Source organism: Mustela putorius, unplaced genomic scaffold, assembly GCF_011764305.1.
Source record: "Mustela putorius furo isolate JIRA1106 unplaced genomic scaffold, ASM1176430v1.1 tig00000095_pilon_pilon_pilon, whole genome shotgun sequence".
NCBI lineage: Eukaryota > Metazoa > Chordata > Mammalia > Carnivora > Mustelidae > Mustela > Mustela putorius.
In genome coordinates, this window is record NW_025421280.1 from 35,937,801 (window position 1) to 35,955,260 (window position 17,460).

At 51.5% G+C, this 17,460-nt stretch overlaps 1 protein-coding gene and 1 long non-coding RNA gene across 12 annotated transcripts in view; one reads left to right on the forward strand and one right to left on the reverse strand.

Moving 5' to 3' along the window:
* Positions 1 to 9,497, reverse strand: part of ELAVL1 (ELAV like RNA binding protein 1) — a 36,413-nt gene extending 26,916 nt beyond the window's left edge. The window contains exon 1 of the mRNA XM_045085058.1: positions 9,326 to 9,497. The gene's annotated coding sequence lies outside the window, so the exon portion shown is untranslated. The remainder of the gene's footprint in view (positions 1 to 9,325) is intronic.
* Positions 9,498 to 9,606: 109 nt separating this feature from the next.
* Positions 9,607 to 16,742, forward strand: LOC101689484. 11 transcript variants are annotated; one of them, XR_001176336.2, is made up of 6 exons: positions 9,607 to 9,797; positions 10,316 to 10,804; positions 11,324 to 11,400; positions 12,173 to 12,296; positions 15,710 to 15,815; positions 16,239 to 16,742. It is a non-coding gene; the product is annotated as an uncharacterized LOC101689484 (long non-coding RNA). The 11 variants fall into 11 exon arrangements; XR_006608129.1 differs by having other exon boundaries at positions 10,316 to 10,431; positions 12,145 to 12,296; XR_001176337.2 differs by having other exon boundaries at positions 10,316 to 10,431.
* The last annotated feature ends 718 nt before the right edge of the window (positions 16,743 to 17,460 follow it).

Genomic DNA, 17,460 nt, shown 5'->3' on the forward strand with positions numbered 1-17,460 from the left:
CCAGCCCCCAATGTCAACACTCCCAACGCTTAGACCACTTGATTCTAAGCATCTACAAACTCACCAGAAAGAAGACACATCATTAACAGAGAAGGGGACAAAGGACATGAGCCGCAACTATTCAAATGCAATTCAAATGCCAATAAACCAAGAGCCCAAACTCACAGATAATGAGGAAATTGTGAAGTCAAAAGAGATGCCACCTTCTGTCGGTCAGATACAAGACCGCCCAGGATGGACAAAATCTAGCGTTGTAGAGAAGGATAAGGCAGACAGACACCCTGGTACGCCGCTGATACAAGCATGAAACACTACAGGCTTCTGGAGGATGCCCTTGAGTTTCACACCAATGCCCCCTCTGCTTCAGAACCGTCGGACCTGTTCTCCAGAAGTAATCACACACGTGCGGGGAAGTATGTGTGAGGACCCCAGGACCCCATAGCAGGTACAAGTGAAATGCTGGATATAATCTAAATATGAATTAAATAAACACCAATTTTCAGGAGAAAGCATGAGACCACCAGCATTAATGGGCGTAATCATGAAAAACTCCAGAACTCTGTTAACGCATCTGCAGCCTTGAGGCTTTCAGACAGATCATCAGCTCAAACACAAACACACACATTTGCTAAAGCCTGAACCCAAGTGCAAGGGTTAACTCTGAAAAATTAAAATACACATTTGTTCGAAATGTGATTCCAGCTTTTCTCTTCTCCCTTGTTTTTCTTCGCCCTCCCTCTCCTCACCTTTGTTCGGAGTCAGGGACATCCTCTCCCATCTTCTCCCTCCCCCCCACTTTCATGGATGATGAACTGCGCAATAATGACCTCATTCTCATTATTCAGAGTGGGGGGGTCTTGCATGCCCGCTAAAAAGATGACTTTCTAAAACAATGGATGGCCCACCACCTGTTTGTATAAATAAAGTTTTATTGGCACACCGCTATTCTCATTTATGTATTGTCTGTGGCTGCTTTTGCACTACAGTGACAGAGTTGAGTAGTTGTGACAGAGACCAGATGGCCCAAAAAGCTGAAAATATTTACCATCTGGCTCTTCACAGAAAAAGTGTGACGACCTCTGTTCTAAAATATAAAAAAAGAAATTTTCTAAGAGAAAATCTTTGTGACACAGGGTGAGGCAAAGATTTCTGAGATACCACAGCAAAAGTACAATTCATTTTTTAAAAATTGAAGAACTGGATACCATCACAATGTAAAACTTTTGCTCTGCAAAGCTTACAGGCTACAGAGAAGAAGAAAGTATTTGCAAATCACATATCTGAAAAAGGACTTGCATTCCGAACATATATTAACTCTCAAAACTTAGTAAGAAGACAACCTAATTTTAAAGATGACAAAAGACACGAACAAACAATGCACCAAAAAAGATATACGGATGGCAAACAGACACATGAAAAGACGTTCGACATTATTAGTTATTATGGAAGTGCAGATTAAAACTGCGTTAAGATACCGTTACCCATCTGGAATGAGAATCGAGACAACGCCACCCATTTAGAACGGTTAAACCAAAATAAAACAAAAGCAGGCAGGCGACAACAAAACAGACGTTATCAAGGATATGGAGAAACCAGAATTTTCATGCATAGCTGGTAGAAATGTAAAAATGTTAAAGTCGCTTTAGTTTTTAATTTTTTTAAATTTTATTTATTTATTCGCCAGAGCACAAGCAGGGAGAATGGCAGGCAGAGGGAGCGGGAAAAGCAGGCTCCCCGCAGAGCAGGGGGCACCCAACGTAGAACTCGATCCCAGGACCCCGGGATCACGACCTGAGCGGAAGGCAGCCGCCCAACTGAGCTACTCAGGTGTCCCTTAAAGTAGCTTTAGAAGACGTAAGGGCAGTTTCTGAAACATACGCTTTCCAAGACCCAGCAATTCTACATTAGTAGTCATACAAGAGAAGTGCAAAGCTACGCTCGTATAAAAACCACACGCCAAGCGTTCACAGCGGCTTTACTCAGTCACACCTGAAACTGCAGCAGCCCAGATGCCCTTCGAGCCATCAGCGGCCAGGCTAGGGAAGGCCATGCAATGGAGCTCTGCTCCCAGTAAGCAAAGTGCTGCCATCCACGCAACTTGAATCGGTCTCAAATACACTCCACAGAGTAAACGGAACCTGACTCCGAGGCTCCGCAGTGTAAGGGTGCGTCCTGGGAAAAGCAGAACTGCAGGGATGGGCCAGTGGTGGCCAGGGGCGGGGAGCAAGGGGGGCGCTGCGTACACTGGGGGAGCACAAGAGAGCACTTTGTTTCTTGGGGACTGCACCTCCCACACGACTTTACGCATTTGTCAAAACTCAAAGAACCCTACACCAGGATTTCAAGGGAACTCGAAAATAAATTTGAAGATTTGAAAAGTGAGCCTTACTCCACAGCACTCGGGGTCCTCCTGATGCCCCCTGGAAGGCTGAGCAGCCTCTGCGGACCCAGTTCTTAGGACGACTGCCCATGACGGAGAAACCCAAATCCCAAACAGAGCACAGCTTCTCAAAGCTTCAGGGCTGCACCGCCCTGCTCTCTGTGTTCCTCCCCTGACCTTTCCAAATCCATGTCCCTAATCCCTGGCCAAGCCAGCTTCTGTCAAGCACCAACCACAGCTGGGCCTTTGTCTCTCCCCAACAATCAGTGACTTCCAAGTTGTAGCTACTTCTGGCCGCCCCTTGGCTTGTCCGGCTGTCTCCTCTTGCTCGGGGCCTCTCCAGGGAGACGTCTCCAGGTCAGCACATTCGGAGGCCCCTGTCCATGGCGGCCCCGCCCACTGAGGCTCAGAGGCTTCGGTACTGTGCTCATGGTCAGGGTCAGCCATGGCACAGTTCACAGTGGCAGCGCGGGGCCTCCAACTGTCGCTACAGAACAGCCCCCACTTCGCAACGTGGCCCTTCGCTCCAGCTTCTTCCCTAGAGGGCGGCAGACCTCCCTATCTCCGTGCCTCTGTTCTGGCTGCTCCCTTTACGGAGACTGTCCGCTCTCTCCATCACCTCCTCACTCATCTGTGAAACGTCCCCCCGGACAATAGGTTGCTCCAGTTCCCTGAGCCCACACGCCATTTAGCCCAAAACTTTACAGATGCACGAATCACTCTAACTCCTAATTATTTGCTTTTCACCCCATCGGCTGGTGAGGTCGGGGATGGACAGACACCAGGTCTCAGAGTCACCTGGGAATCGTGTATATTTGCCACTTCACGTTAAAGGGCAACTGAAAATTGTACTAACAGTCTTAATATATTCGGTACCTTACTTTTTTTTTTTTTTAAAGATTGACTTACCTATTTTAGAGTGAGAATGCAAGAGCAAACAGGCGAGAGGCAGAAGGGGCGGGAGAGGGACAAGCAGACTCCACGCTGAGCACGGATCCCAACGGGGGGCTCGGCCCCACGACCGTGAGATCACAGCCTGAGCTGAAACCCAGAGTCAGATGCTCCACCGACTGAGCCACCTAGGCGCCCCAGTACCTGACTTTTACTTACTACTCGTCCCATCTGATAGAATCAGACTCCATTGTAGAGGGCAAACAGGGAAACTTAGTTTAGCAAAGCAATTCCTGCTGAGCTGGAAACACTTCCAGTAACTGCATGTCCCATGGAGAAGCCCTGTTTGGATGATCTCTGAGGGTTTTCAGCCCCATTGCACTATTTTCAACAATCCTGGTTGTCTGTGAGACTTCAGCAATGCTGTTCCCATCAGTAGTATTACCACTATGCACATAGGGAAGACATATGTGTACAAAGGACGCAAAAACTTACACAGGTAATATACATGTAAAGCACCAAGACCAGTTCCCATTAGACACCCCTGAGAATCTGTCTCATTTGATATTCACACAGCAGCCCTGCTGAATTACTCAAGCCGGAGCAAAACTAGAACAGTCAAATATGTCCTCAGGCTCAATCTTGACACTTCACACATCACATGATGGGGCTTGGACTCAATTATTGCTAAGGTCCCTTCCAGATGTAAAATTCTGAGTTCTCCAAGGTAAAAGCCTCAGGAATGTCAGGTCACCCAGGAAACACCTGAGGGTGCCAGAGACAAAGTGAAATGTCCCCGCTGACCCAGTTCTAAGCGCTATGCCAGGCGAGGGCTTCAGTGAACACAGCAACCCCCGGCGCGGAGAGCCGCCGGCCCCACCGGCCCCAGCTACGTCACAGCAATTCAGTATCCACCAGGCTGAAAAGCTTCGGGTAGAAGCACATCCGGTGTAGCCAGTGTGTGGCCCAGTCCGAGTGCTGCGCAGGCCTGCGGGGACACGACTGGCTCCACAGCCTTGTGAAAGAGTTCTCGCTCCTTCCTGGCTGGTCAAGGCCACTCCAGGGCTCTTGCAGAGAACCAGAGCAACAAGGCACGGCAAACTCCCGGGATGCGGAGTCTGACAGACCTGCGCCTCAATACTACCCTACTGCTGATCAGCTGACTGTAAGGCACTTCCTTTCCTGAAGCCTCGTCTGTGAAATGGGGAGGGTACACCTGCTTCGCAGTGCCCAGCACAGCTCCTGACCCTTGGCAAGTGGCCACTTCACCTGCCTCCAGGTCCACGAAGGAACGCTTTGACTCTTTGCCCCGGAACCCTGGAAATGATCCAAACTGCTGATGCCATTTCTAATGGGCCTGGGCTCTGTGGGAGTCACAGGGAGTCACACCAGTCAAGGCTCACGGCTGCAGCCTTACCTATGTGGAACACCCTGGCGCTGTCTAGGCTCACTCACCATCAACTGCACACACCAGCTTGGATGGGTCATCTGGCTTCTCACTCTGTCCACCAGAGACATGAACCTTACTCCAGCCCTGTGCCCTTCCTCTGACTTCACTTACAAAATGGAGTATGCCTCCCTGACCTCCCCGTCTCCAACTGCAGGCACCCTCAAGTCCTCCCCTCCTGCCCTTGTCCCCCTCTTCAAGCCTCTTCTCCCCCTGAGTTACTTTCCCTGGTGGCAGGACACATTTGTCCTCCAAGCCACCTCTCTCCCTCCCTCATACCTAAACAGGCATCAAAATCTGCCAGTTGCACATCGGCAATGGATCTCCTTCTCCCCCATCTCTCTGCCACTATTCTGGTTTGGGTCCCTTTATCTCTAACCTAGACAGAGTCCCAAATGGTCTCCCCACCATGGGATTATTTCAAACCCAGTCTCTCCAAACCCAACCAGGCCTTCTCCCTCCAAACCACTCCTCTGCCTTCTGTTTCCTCCCTCTGTGAATCCTTCTTCCAGGAGAGATGTCTTTTTGCTGGGAGGCTGGATCCAGTCACTCCTGAGCCCCCTTCTGGCCCTCCCTCCCCCAGGAAAACAGAGTGCCAACCACATGGCCAGGCACGGAGCAAGGTACTGGGTATATGAGATAAAGGAACAGTCCCAGTCCCGGTCCTCCTGTTCAGGCCATCACCAGGCCACCTTGTACCACAAAAGCATCCTGACCAGCCCATCCATTCTTAAGTCTCCCCCAGGAAAACAAACTTCCAAGATCACCTCTCGTCTGTATCCAGAAACCCTCTACCACCTGACCCTGACATACTTTTCTAGACTTATCTCCAAGTTCACCCTCTCAACCCCTCTCTGCCTGCCCCAACCAGTCCACTCGGGCTTCCGGACCGCTTTGTCCCTCCTCTCTTACTCACCCTGGGCCACTGGCCGCACCTTAAAACTCCTGCCCATGCCTCTTCGATCACAACGTTAGGTATGGACACCAGCTCTTTCATCAAACACAGAAACCCAGCACCAGACAATCCTTTCTTTCAACACTTGCAATGCTGTCCCCACCCGCTGCTTATCCTTTTGTTACTTCATATCTGCACAGATCTCTTCTCCCCAGCTCAGGCTGGAAGTTACTCCAAGAGGCCGTTTCTTCCCCTTCTCCCTATTCCCCATGACAATCCACAAGCAGTCATGTTTCATGTTTTCAACCTACAAAAGTGTGACCATCGACTTGGCCAAAACACACAGAGGCCCTGGGTCAAGTGAAACCAACAGTGCTCATGAAAGCGAGTCCCCCCCGCCCCCGCATGTACGGACATGGACAATGCGACTTGGCCAAAACACACAGAGGCCCTGGGTCAAGTGAAACCAACAGTGCTCATGAAAGCGAGTCCCCCCCGCCCCCGCATGTACGGACATGGACAATGCCTTCTGTCCCCTCTCTGCTTCACAGCATATCCACTGCATGCTTTCCTGTGTCTGCATTTCAAACTGCTCCTTCTCTTGCCTTTCCTGTTTCTCTTACTGACCACCGGCCTTCTACTGGTCCCTCAGGCGGAGACCCAGAATCACCCACTGGTGTCCTCTCTTGCTCACTCACATCCCACATCTAAATACCCACAGAGTCCTGTCTCTTACCCCCAACCATGTCTCAAACCCATCCCCCTCTTTCCCTACCACTACAGCTCCGGGTCACAGCTGCAGCTTTTCCTACATAGAGCAAAGCGATCACCTTCTAACTGGTTTGCTGGCCTGCAGCACCGTCCCCCTCCAACTCTGCTCTAACTCCCTAACCCTTCACTTCGTGGACTAAAATCACCCCTGGCCTGGCCTACAGGACAACCCCCTCTGCACACCAGTCACAGGAGTCCTCTTGCCACTACCTACTTTGCTTTGCTTGCCCCTGAAAGATCAGACCCCAAATGGTTCCTGGAACAAACCAAGATGTTCCCACTTCCATGCTTTTGCATATGCTCTTCCTGTATCCTGCAAAGCTGTTCCCTGTGGTCTGTGCCTGGCTAACCCGCACCTACCCCCCACCATTGCTTGGCCTCCTCCAGGAAGCATTATGTGATCTCTTTTGCCTACCCTGCCTAGGTGAACAGTCTCCTTTTCTGCGCTTACACATCAGCCAGTGCATAACCCTCACCGCACGTGTGGCCAACTCTGCCCACACTGTAATCACCACTGCCTCTGAGCGCCGAGCAGCGGGGCAGGGAGGGTTGGTTAAAGGAGGGAAGCAAGACTCACTTCCCTTCTGTAGGCTGCTTTCCTCTGCTCTTCCCCCGACTTACAGACTCCCGCCGGCCTCGCTGCTTTACTATCGCCACCTAGGGGCAAAAGGCGGCAACTGCACCTCCCTCACCATTCAGCATTTAATTTGGCTCAACTGAATGGGATAAGAACACAGGCGAGGGAAGGAGGGAACGGTTAGCCGTTTCCAGGGCGGGTCAAGGGAGACTGGCAGTCAGGGGAGGTTCCGAACGGTAGGCGAGCTCTGAGCGGGGTCTTGCAGCATGAGGAAAGCATCTGTAGGTGGAGGAGAACTGGGAAGTTCTAGGCCATGTGGACAAAGGGCAGAGACGATGGAGTTTCAGGTCCAGGTGCAGGCGAAATGCAAAAGGGGGGGAGGGTTAGAAGATGCGAGACCTGAGACCCCGAACTTTGAAGTCACCTAAAGAGGGGAAAAAATTAAAATCTGTTCCACAGAGAAAACTTTTAATCAGGAATGATGATCAGACCTGCATTTTAAAAAAGACAACTTTTGCTGGAGTATGAAAGGGCAGAGGCGAGAAGGAAGCAGAGAGCGAGAGAAGCAATAAAGCAAGCAGGGAAGAGTATTTTCATAATTCTCTCGTTTTCCATTTGCTGCGCCATGACCTCAGACTCAGCACATCCAAAGCGAACTCTGCCTCCTCCAAAACCAGTGCTTCAACAGAAACATTTATTTCCACATTTTGAGATGTTTGTGTATCTCAGCCTCTTTGTAGACCCTGAAGTCACAAAATTGTGTAATAAATCCCAGCACAAAGCTTCGCACACAGAAGACGGTGAATGAAAACTGAACGGAATTCCTCTTGGGATTCCCTGGACACTTGTGACCGTAAGAGCGATAAAATCTCATGGTTAAGAGTAAGGATTTTGAGTCAGAGGGCCTGAGTTCAAATCCCACCTCGGCCACCTTATGGTGAGAGACTGGTCATAACAAGTGACCCATCTAAGCCTTGGTTTGTTTGTCCTGAAGATGGAAGTTACAACAGCACCTATCTCAAGGGCTGGAGATAAAGATCTGTAAAGGAACAAGCCGGTAGTAAATCGTCACTAAATACTGGTGATTACTTATGACATTATCTATTCAGTGCTTACCGTGCTCAAGCCATTGCTGGGGGCTTCCCACACCCTTAAATCTGCACAGCAATTTTTCCACTCCATTTTACAGATAAGAAAACTAAGGCTGCCACAGTTGAATTTGTACAAGTTCTCGGGAGCCTTGGATCCCGATGTATCAGAGATGAGGCAGGAGGAACTTTTAAGATCCCTTAGTTCAGTGGTGCTTCTCTTGTGTGTGTGATACTTTTAACAATACCTCAAGACATTTCTGATCTTCACAACTTGGGGCGGGGGTGGGGGGGGGAGGGAGGAAAGGAAAGAGATCCTGCGGCCATCTAGTGGGATGCTACTCAACATCCTACAATATACAGGACATCCTCTCCACCCCACCCCCACCGCCACCCAGCGTGATCAGACCCAAAATGTCAGTAGTGACCAGGTTATGAAATCCTTCTCCAGTAGGACCATCTTTCCTATTTCCCCACTTCTGGACCACTGACCATACAGATCCTACATGAATACTTTTGGTAAGGGGTGGGGGGTGGTTCTGTCCCTCCCGGGGCAGCGCATGCAAAAGTTCTTCTCTACCTGCCTGCACACAGTAGGTATCAGAACCCATTTTAATAAGCCTAGCAGCAGAAGAGACCGGAAAAGGAAGAGCATCCATCCCCCATTGTTCAATTGCATGCAGGTTGTGTTTTCAACACACACACACATATTTTACAAATCCCAACGTCCCACGCCCCAAAAACAGCTTTGTTAGAGATGGCGTTCAAAAAATACATATTTTTCTAAGACTCCCATACATTCGGAAAGGTATGCACACTTCTAAAAGGACCTCCGATCGACCGCGGTTCTCTGACAACGACTACAAAAGAATCTGTAGGATTTCCCCGGGGAGCGAGCCCGTGGGCCGTGACCTCTGCGCGCCGAAGGCGCTCACCCCACTCCCTCGCCTCTGGCTTCGCTCTCCCGCCCCCGGCTCCTCGGCTCCCAGGACTGCTGGGGCCCCGGCCGCGGAGCCCGGCCGCCAGGCGCGTGCCCACGCCGTGGTCCCCCTCGCCCGCCCCTCGCGGCGGCCGAGGAATCCGGCCCGGGGCCTGACGCCGGCGCCCACACCGGCCGGCCCCCGCCCGCCCGCCGCGGCCCGCGCGCGTCCCCTCCCGGCCTGGTGCGGCCTGGGCCTCGGCCGGTGCAGGCCCGCGGGCGCCCGCGGCCGGGCCAGGCGAGCTCAGGCCTGCCGCGGCCTACCCCGTCGGGTGCCGCCGAAGGCCCCCGCCTCACCTGGACGCGGGCGGACGGGCCCGGGGCTGCTCCGGGGCGGGCGGGCGGCGGCGGCGCGGCACTAACGGCTCCGCTCGGCCTCGGTAGCGGCGGCGGCGGCAGCGGCGACGGCGACGGCGGCGGCGGCTCCTCCTCAGCGCGCACGACCCGCTCCGGCCCGCGGCCCGGACACGCCCCCCCGGCGCGCGCGCCCATTGGCCGGCGTCCGCCACGGCGCGCTTCTCATTGGCCGACGTGCCTGTCTCGGCGCCCCGGGGCGCGCGGCGGAGGCGGGACTTCCGGCCGGCGCCGCCTGCGAAGGGCTCGGCGGCCGGCGGAGACGCGGGTGGCCGGCGATGGCCGCGGAGAAGGCCGGCTGGGGCTGGGCTCATGGAGGCCGACGGAAGGCGGTGGCCAAAGAACCGCGCCCCTTGCCGAGCGCATGCTGTGTGCCTCGCGCCTGTCTTTCCCGCCGCCGCCGCCTCCCTGCCAGGTAGGAATGGTCAGCGCGCCAGGGCTGTGGGGACGGGACCCGGGTTCGAATCCCGACCCCGACGTTTCCGCACTACGTGCCGTTGGGAAGTGGCTGACGTCACCTCGCCGGGCCTCAGTTTCCTTATCTGGTATGGTGAGGAGGTGGAGCATGGGACGTGGTCTGCCTTACATGAGTGTTGACTGTTGAGCTAGCGGGCTCTCAGAGGCGCATCCTGAGTCAGTCATTAAAATTTTATTGAGCGTCTACTATATGCCAGTCGCTTGTATTGGGCAGCAAACGGGCAAAAACGTTAGTCACAAATGTTAGGTGTATAATTTAAATTTCCTAGGAGCTGTGTTAAAGGAAAGAAAAGTTAAAAAAAAAAAATCCAGGTGATGTTACTATTATTAATGTGCTTTATTTAACAGCGTGTCCAAAATGTTATTTCTATGTGTAATCAATATAAAAGTTATGAGATTTTTTACATTTTTCTGCCCCCCCCCCCGTCCACACCTCTGAAATCTGGTCTTACACAGTGCATCTCAGATCGGACTGGCTGCATTTCCACAGCGGAGCAACCACGTGGCTACGGCGCTGACCCTGCAGTGCTAGATGGGGTCGTGGAAGAGACACCAAGTGGATTTCCCATCCGGTAGGTGGGCAGGGGTAAGAAGAAAAGTAAATTGGAGAAAGGTATGGGGAAGGTGGGGAAGGTTGAGAAGATGGCATTTGCTGAAGGAACCGAGCAAGTAATTATTGTCTTTCATTGTTTAATGCACTGTTTGTCTTTTAGGACTTCCTGCAATGATGGGCATGTTTTCCACCATCAGTGCCTCATTTAGCAGCCACTCGCTCCACGTGGCTTCTGGGCACTTGACATGTGGCTGGTGCCGTGGAAGAACTGAATTTTTAACGTCCTTAATTTTTACTTAATTTAAATGTAGTCACATAGAGGATGGCCGTTCTTCACGCTGAATACTTCGTGTGCGTTCGTCGTCACCGTGGGGAAGAACGAAGTCCTTCATGTATTTATATTTTGTCTTTGTTCTCATTAGTAGACATTGTCTTTTGGAGCAGCTTGAGATTTACAGAAATACTTGAAAGAAAGTACAGAGTTACCATTTTCAACACACCCAGTTTCTCCTCTCAGTAACACGGTTCATTAGCATGATACATTTGTTATAATTAATGAATCAATCTTGATACATTATGAATCGAAGTTCATGGTTTATTTAAATTTCCTTTGTTTTTACTTAATGTCCTTCTTCCCTTACAGAGTCCCATGCAGGGTGCCACATTACTAAAAGTTGTCCTGGTTTTCACTCTCTGCCTCTCTCTCTCTTTTCTTTCTTGAGCTAAAACTGACATGTAACACATGCCAGTTTTTGATGTACGGCATAATGATTTAATATATGTATATGTTGTAAGCTAATTAGCACAATAAGTTCCGTTAATACCTATCACCACCCATAATTATAAATATTTTGTTGTTGTTGTGATGAGAACTTTTAAGACCCACTCACCGGGCTGTGCTGTTTCTTTAGGCACCTCGCGGCTGTGGTGGGTTCTCAGATTCTCCTTGTTTTTGATGACCTTGACGGTTTTGAGAAGAAATGATCAGGTATTTTGTAGAATGCGCTTCTATTGGAATCTGTCTGGTGTTTTTCTTGTGATAAGACTGGGATGATGGGTTTGGGGGGAGGAAGAACACCAGAGGTAAAGCGTGACTCTCATCACCTCCTGTAAGGGTACCTACAGCCAGCATTATCTGTACCCCTTGATGTTGACCTTGACTGCAGGCCGAGGTAGCATTGGTCAGGGTTCTCCACCGGACAATTATTTGCTGACCTCCACCTTTCTGTAGTGTGTACTTCGAAAGGAAATCATTATATGCAGCACACGCCTAAAGAGTGAGAAATCTTCCTTACGTGAGAGGTCTATGTGAATTATGTGGAATTCTGCATGGGAGCGTTCTCTCCCTGACTTATTAGCTTACCCATCATTTCATTAGAACAGTGTGGCTGCTGGATATTTATTTCCTACTCTGGGTTACAATCCAACACGACTGTATTCTGTTGTTCGAATTCTTCCAGCTTTGGCCATCGGGAACTTTTCCAGCTGGCTCCTGTGACCCCTTAACACACTCCCATCAGTGTGTTTGGCTTGGGGTGTTTTTGTTTTCCTGGGAACACTTCCTTACTTCCTGGTACTACAAGATGTTCCGGGCTCATCTCATATATTTCCTGCCCCAGTCCTAGAATCAGCCACTTCTCCCCGCCTGGTTCCTTTTATTAGAGATTAGCTTTAGAAATCAAGATCTGGGCACTCGGAGTGCTCGTTGCCACTGGGGTGTTGTTTCTTTTAGATCCTCAGTACTTTTTACTTGGCCCCAGTGTGCCCTGCAGGTTCTCCGTCCCGGGGATACCACAGTAGCCATGCCACACGGAGGTCACAGTCAGCCTGTGGGAATGGGCTGAAGGCGGGCAACTCCAGCACTGACAAGGTGTGCAACCTTGGGTGAGTTTTCTTAATCTCTCTGAGCTTCAGCCTCCCCATCCGTGAAGTGCGGGTGATTATAAGACTCCAGGAGGGCACTGGGAAAATTAAATGATCTCCCCACTCTTAGAACCTTTGGTGTGACGTGTTTATTAAATCTGATTCTTGTTTATAGTGATCAGAAATTGCACAATTACGATCATTACAAAATAATTACAATCTGCAGAGGTTCAGAATGCCAGAAAAGCATGAGGCAGAAGAACCTCATTTTGGGGGTGGCCAGGAAAGCTTCCCACGTCAGAGGGGTTGCAGCTGTGGCAAGAAGGGTAAGTCAGCAGACAAAGGGGAGGGCGGAATGTTTCTGACAGAAAGAACAGGAAGTGCAAAGACCCTGATTCAGGCAGCAGTCGGGCACACTTAGGGACTGAGAAGAGGCCCGTGGTGGAGACGAACGGGAGAGGAGACTCATGGGATTGGAAGGGGCAAGTCACACAGCACCTGGTGGGCCGTGGCGAATTGAGACTCAGTCTTAAGAGCAAGGGAGGTGACTTTATCAAGGGCACATGTCTAGTAAGGACAGTCAGGATTGGAACCCAGTTCTGTTTAGTCTCAGAGATCTTTATTTTCTTGGTCTGAATTTGAGAGAGGAAGTTCTTGGTTGGTGGGGGGCTTATTTTGGTTTGTTTTTGGTAAAAAGCAGTTTTTGTTCTTAGGGCTCCAGCCACCCAGATTCTGGGTTGTTCTTGTCATCCCTCTGAGAACCAGCTCTGAGGGCTGGTGAGGTCAGGAGACACAAAGATGACTTAGCCCACCTTCCCGCCCTTGGGCACCTCACCACCCAAGGGAGAGGAGGACACAAAGACACAGAAATCCAGCCAGGGTGACAAGGGATAGGCACAGAGCACCACCTCCCATGGAGCTCAGTGTCCAAGCTGGAATACAGTGGAGCAGGTGGGAGGTAGGGCTTCTGGACAGAGGGGCCCCGGAGGAGCGCAGGCACGGATTTGTCCCAGGGGATCTGGTAGGAAACGGGAGCCATCAGAAGCACTGGATGCAGCTTGTGAGGTCGCACTGGGGAGACATCTGTCTCCAGCCTCAAAGGGCCCTGGAGAGTCAGACAGAAGCAGGGATTTTATCCTGTAGACCAGGAGCCAGCAAATTACAGCTTGACTCGGCCCACACCGTATTTGTACTGTCTTTGACTAACAGTGAGGGCTGCTCTTTTTTTTTCTTAAAGAGAGAGAGCGCGAGTGCACGAGGAGGTGGGGAAGGGCAGAGGGAGAGGGAGAGAGAGTCCCAAACAGGCTTCATGTCCAGCGTGGAGCCCGTGGTGGGGTTCGATCTCCCGATTCTGAGATCATGACCTGAGCCGAAGAGTCAGAAGCTTAACCAACTGAGCCATCCGGGCCCCTTTGATGTTTACGTTTTTAAGGGGTTGAGAAAAATAACAGAAGAGGAGCGTCTGGCTGGTTCAGTGGGTGGAGCACATGACTTTTGATCTTAGGGTCCTGAGTTCAAACCGCACACTGTGCATGGAGCCTACTTATAACAAAAATGAAAGGAAAAGCAGAAGCAGAATAGCATCTCATGACGTGAGAAAATTATAATTTAGGTGTCCCATTAGGTTGGGTAGTGTCACAGCGTCACCTGTCGTCTGCACATGGCCCGTGGTGGCTTTCCAGCCACAGCCGCAGAGGCAGAGCCGCGTCCTGGCTGGACATGCTGTGGGGTCTCACCGGACCCTGCTCCTCTGTCACCATGTCGAAATTCTTAGTTATCTGTGCACGAGGGGCCCCTCGTTTCTGTCTTGCATCAGGTCCTGAAAATTACATAGCCAGGCCTAGTGACAGAGACCGAATGGCCCGCCAGGCCTACAGTATTTACTGTCGGGCCCTTCTCAGAAGTACATGAATCCTGTTCAGAATCGCAGCCCCTCCAAGACGGCTGTGACCTCATCTCTGGCACCTACAGCTGCGTGACCTTACCTGGCAGAGGGAACCCGGCCAAGGATCTGCAGAGGGAGAGATTATCATGGATGATCCACACGGCACGTGTAATCACAGGGATCCCATGGGAGGGGATCGGGAGGATCAGAGCAAAGAAGTGATGCCGGAAGCAGCGGCCGGCGTGCCCGTTGCCGGCTGTGCCTGTGGGGAGGGGCCTTGAGCCACAGGGTGCAGGCAGCTTCTGGAAACTGGCAAAGGCTTGGAAACAGATTTACTCCTAGCACTCCCAGAAGGGCCCACAGCGTGGCTGACACCTTAATTTTAGCCTCGTAAGACTGCTTTCACGCTTCTGACCTCGGGGGGTCATAAGAGTAAGCGTGTGTTCAGGAGACACAAAGATGAGTTAGCCTGCACTCCTGCAGGAATGCAGGGCGGCCGTTTGTCACAGCGGCCACAGGGCACTGATGCACCTGTCCCAGGCAACGAGCATGGACAAGAATTTGTTTTGTAGCTAAAGAGAATCTTAGATGAGAGACTGCCTTTGCTTATTTATACGAGGAAAACAAACTGGAGGCAGGGGGTAGACAGCCAGGGCAGGGACCGGGGGGCTGGATATGGACAGGAGGGTTCCAGATGTTGACGAGGTGGGATCCGGAAACTGGTCAGTGCCCAGTCAAAAGTGGAGAAGGAGGTGTCCTGATTTATTAGACCCAGTGATGTGAGGGAAAGCCGTGACGTCTGAACCATTTCCAGGGCTGCGAACATAGGTGGGGGCTATTTTGGGGACACAAGAAACGGGTTTCACTGTCAGGCAGTTACTGGCCTCCCAAGCAGAGCTGAGGCATTGGAGCAGACACTGCTCAGGAGGACAGAGGCTGGACGGGCCTGGACAAGCCCAGAGAGCCTTCTGGAACTCAGCACGCTTTACTGCTGCCATCCAATTCCATCTCAAATGCCCAATAGGTCAGTTGTGTCAAGAAACAGGAAACTTTCTTTATTTTTCCTTAGGCAACAGCATGTATTTTCAGGTTAGCCACAGTTTGGAGGTCATGGCCTTGTGCCAAGGACACCGGCCCCTTCCACGTGTGGGTCACCTTGGTTCCTGCGTGTGCACATTTCTGCCCCGAAAAACCCGGCCGTGGAGGAGGCGCAGGAATGCAGGGCTTGCTTTCCGGCGCTGCTGTGCTCCTATGTCCCTGCACCTCCGTTTGCTTATCTGTGAAAGGCAGGTGGCACCACCGCCTCAGGGACAGGCGTGAAGCAGGCACCGAGCTGAGCGTCTAACGCGACTGACACCGCAGAGAGCAGGAAGGGTCTGCTCTTATTTTATTTTATTTTTTTTAAGTCGGCTCCATGCCCAGTGTGGAGCCCAGTGCGAGGTTCGAACTCACGACCCTGAGATCGAGACCTGAGCTAAGATCAAGGGTCGGTCACTTCACCGACTGAGCCACCCAGGCACCCAATCTGCTTTTTGTCTGAAAACCGCAGCTCCTGGAATGCCACCCCTGAGATAACGTGGGTCACTGACCTGGACAACCGCGGCACATTTTGCTTTCCAGAATGATCTTTCTGCAACTGACCCATAACCATTCCCGTGAGTATCTTTCTGGCAAGAACAGCACTGGGCGTTTTATCTCTCCTGAGGTCAAAGGTTAGGAAAGGCCCTGCAGGTCTGGTTCCCAAGGGTCACAGCATGGCCTGGCTTTCCCTGCTGTCCTGGGGTTGTTGATAGCCATCACTTTCACCTCCAGGTGTCCTCACCCGGTCGCCCTCGGTCCCACGCTGACAGTGTAGCAGCCATTATCACTTTTAGTTTCCGTTTTTAAGGTTTCTGATGTTTCCTTTTAATGGCATATAAGTTCTCTTCCTTGCTGGGGTAATGTTTCCTGTGTATTTGTGGGGCTTTCTGCAGTGCTTTTTAATTCAGTTTTTGTTTTTTGGTTTTTTTTTAGTGAAAATTCAGGCGTTTCTAATATATTCACAAAGTGGTGCAAACTTCACCACTGTGTCGTTCCAGATCATTTCTTTACCCCAGAGTGAAAGAAACCCATGTCCGTTAGCAGTCACTCTCCAGCCTCTGTCGACCACGAGTCTATTTCCTGACCCCAGGGATTCGCCTGTTCTGGTCACTTCATGGAGCTGGAATCACGTCCCATGTGGCCTTTTGTGTTTGAGCATCCTTCAGCAAGGTCCATCCACGCTGGAGTGTGAACTGGTACCTCGTGGCTGAGTAACATTCCACTGTGGCGACACCATATTTTCTTGATCCAGTCATCACGTGATGAACAGGGGGCTTTTCCCACCTCTTGGCTCTTGGGAATAACGCTGCTGTGAGCCTTCACGGACGAGTTTTTATACGAACATATGTTCTCTGTTCTCTTGGGTCGATTCCTAGGAGTGGGATGGCGGGGTCCTTTGATCACTCTATGTTTAATGTTTTGAGAGACCGTTTTCCTCAATCCTTTGTTTATAAATGAGGTGGACGCTCCGTGCTTGCTGTCACAGGCAGGCTGTCACTGGCTGAGACGTGTCTCCAGCCTCATTCTTCATGGCGACTCACAGCAAGCAGACCGGGGGGCTCATGCGTGTGCTGTGGTCTGCGTGCAAGGTGCCTCCCACCGGCCCCTGATGTGCCGGCACAGGAACACTGAGGACAGGTGTTTCTGTTTCTGGGTCCTCCCCCCATCCACCCCCCAGCAATACCCACACTCCCCGTATCACAAAATCTTCAAACCTCTCAGCTCCCCAGACATTGTTTTCAAAAGCACACGTTTCTCAGAGCGCCCCATGCTTGCCGGTGTGCCGTGGAGAGCAAGGTGTGCGGTAGGAACAAGCCATGTGTTATCAGTCTATTAAGAGCTCACGCAAATTGATAAGAACCAAGGGAGCAAAGGTCAGAAACAGTTTGCAGGCAGAGTCCACAAACCTGAGAGCAAGTCAACCAGGGGGCCCAAGGGTAGGACCCAAGGTGTAGATCATTCCAGCATTGCCAGAACCCCCACACTGGCTTTCCCCAGGGCTGGCAGCCATGTGATGCCAGAAAGACACCCATTGGAAGATACCTGCCCAGCATAGAAAGAGGTTCACTTTCTGCCTCTGTCGCTGAAGTGCTGACCATTCTCCTGAGCCACCCATGAAAGGGCTGTAGGCCGAAGGACATTTGGCATTCTAGACCTTCGGCTTGGCACTGGTCCAAATGCCCAGAGATGAGGCTGGCTTAATGAATTGCCCATTCACTA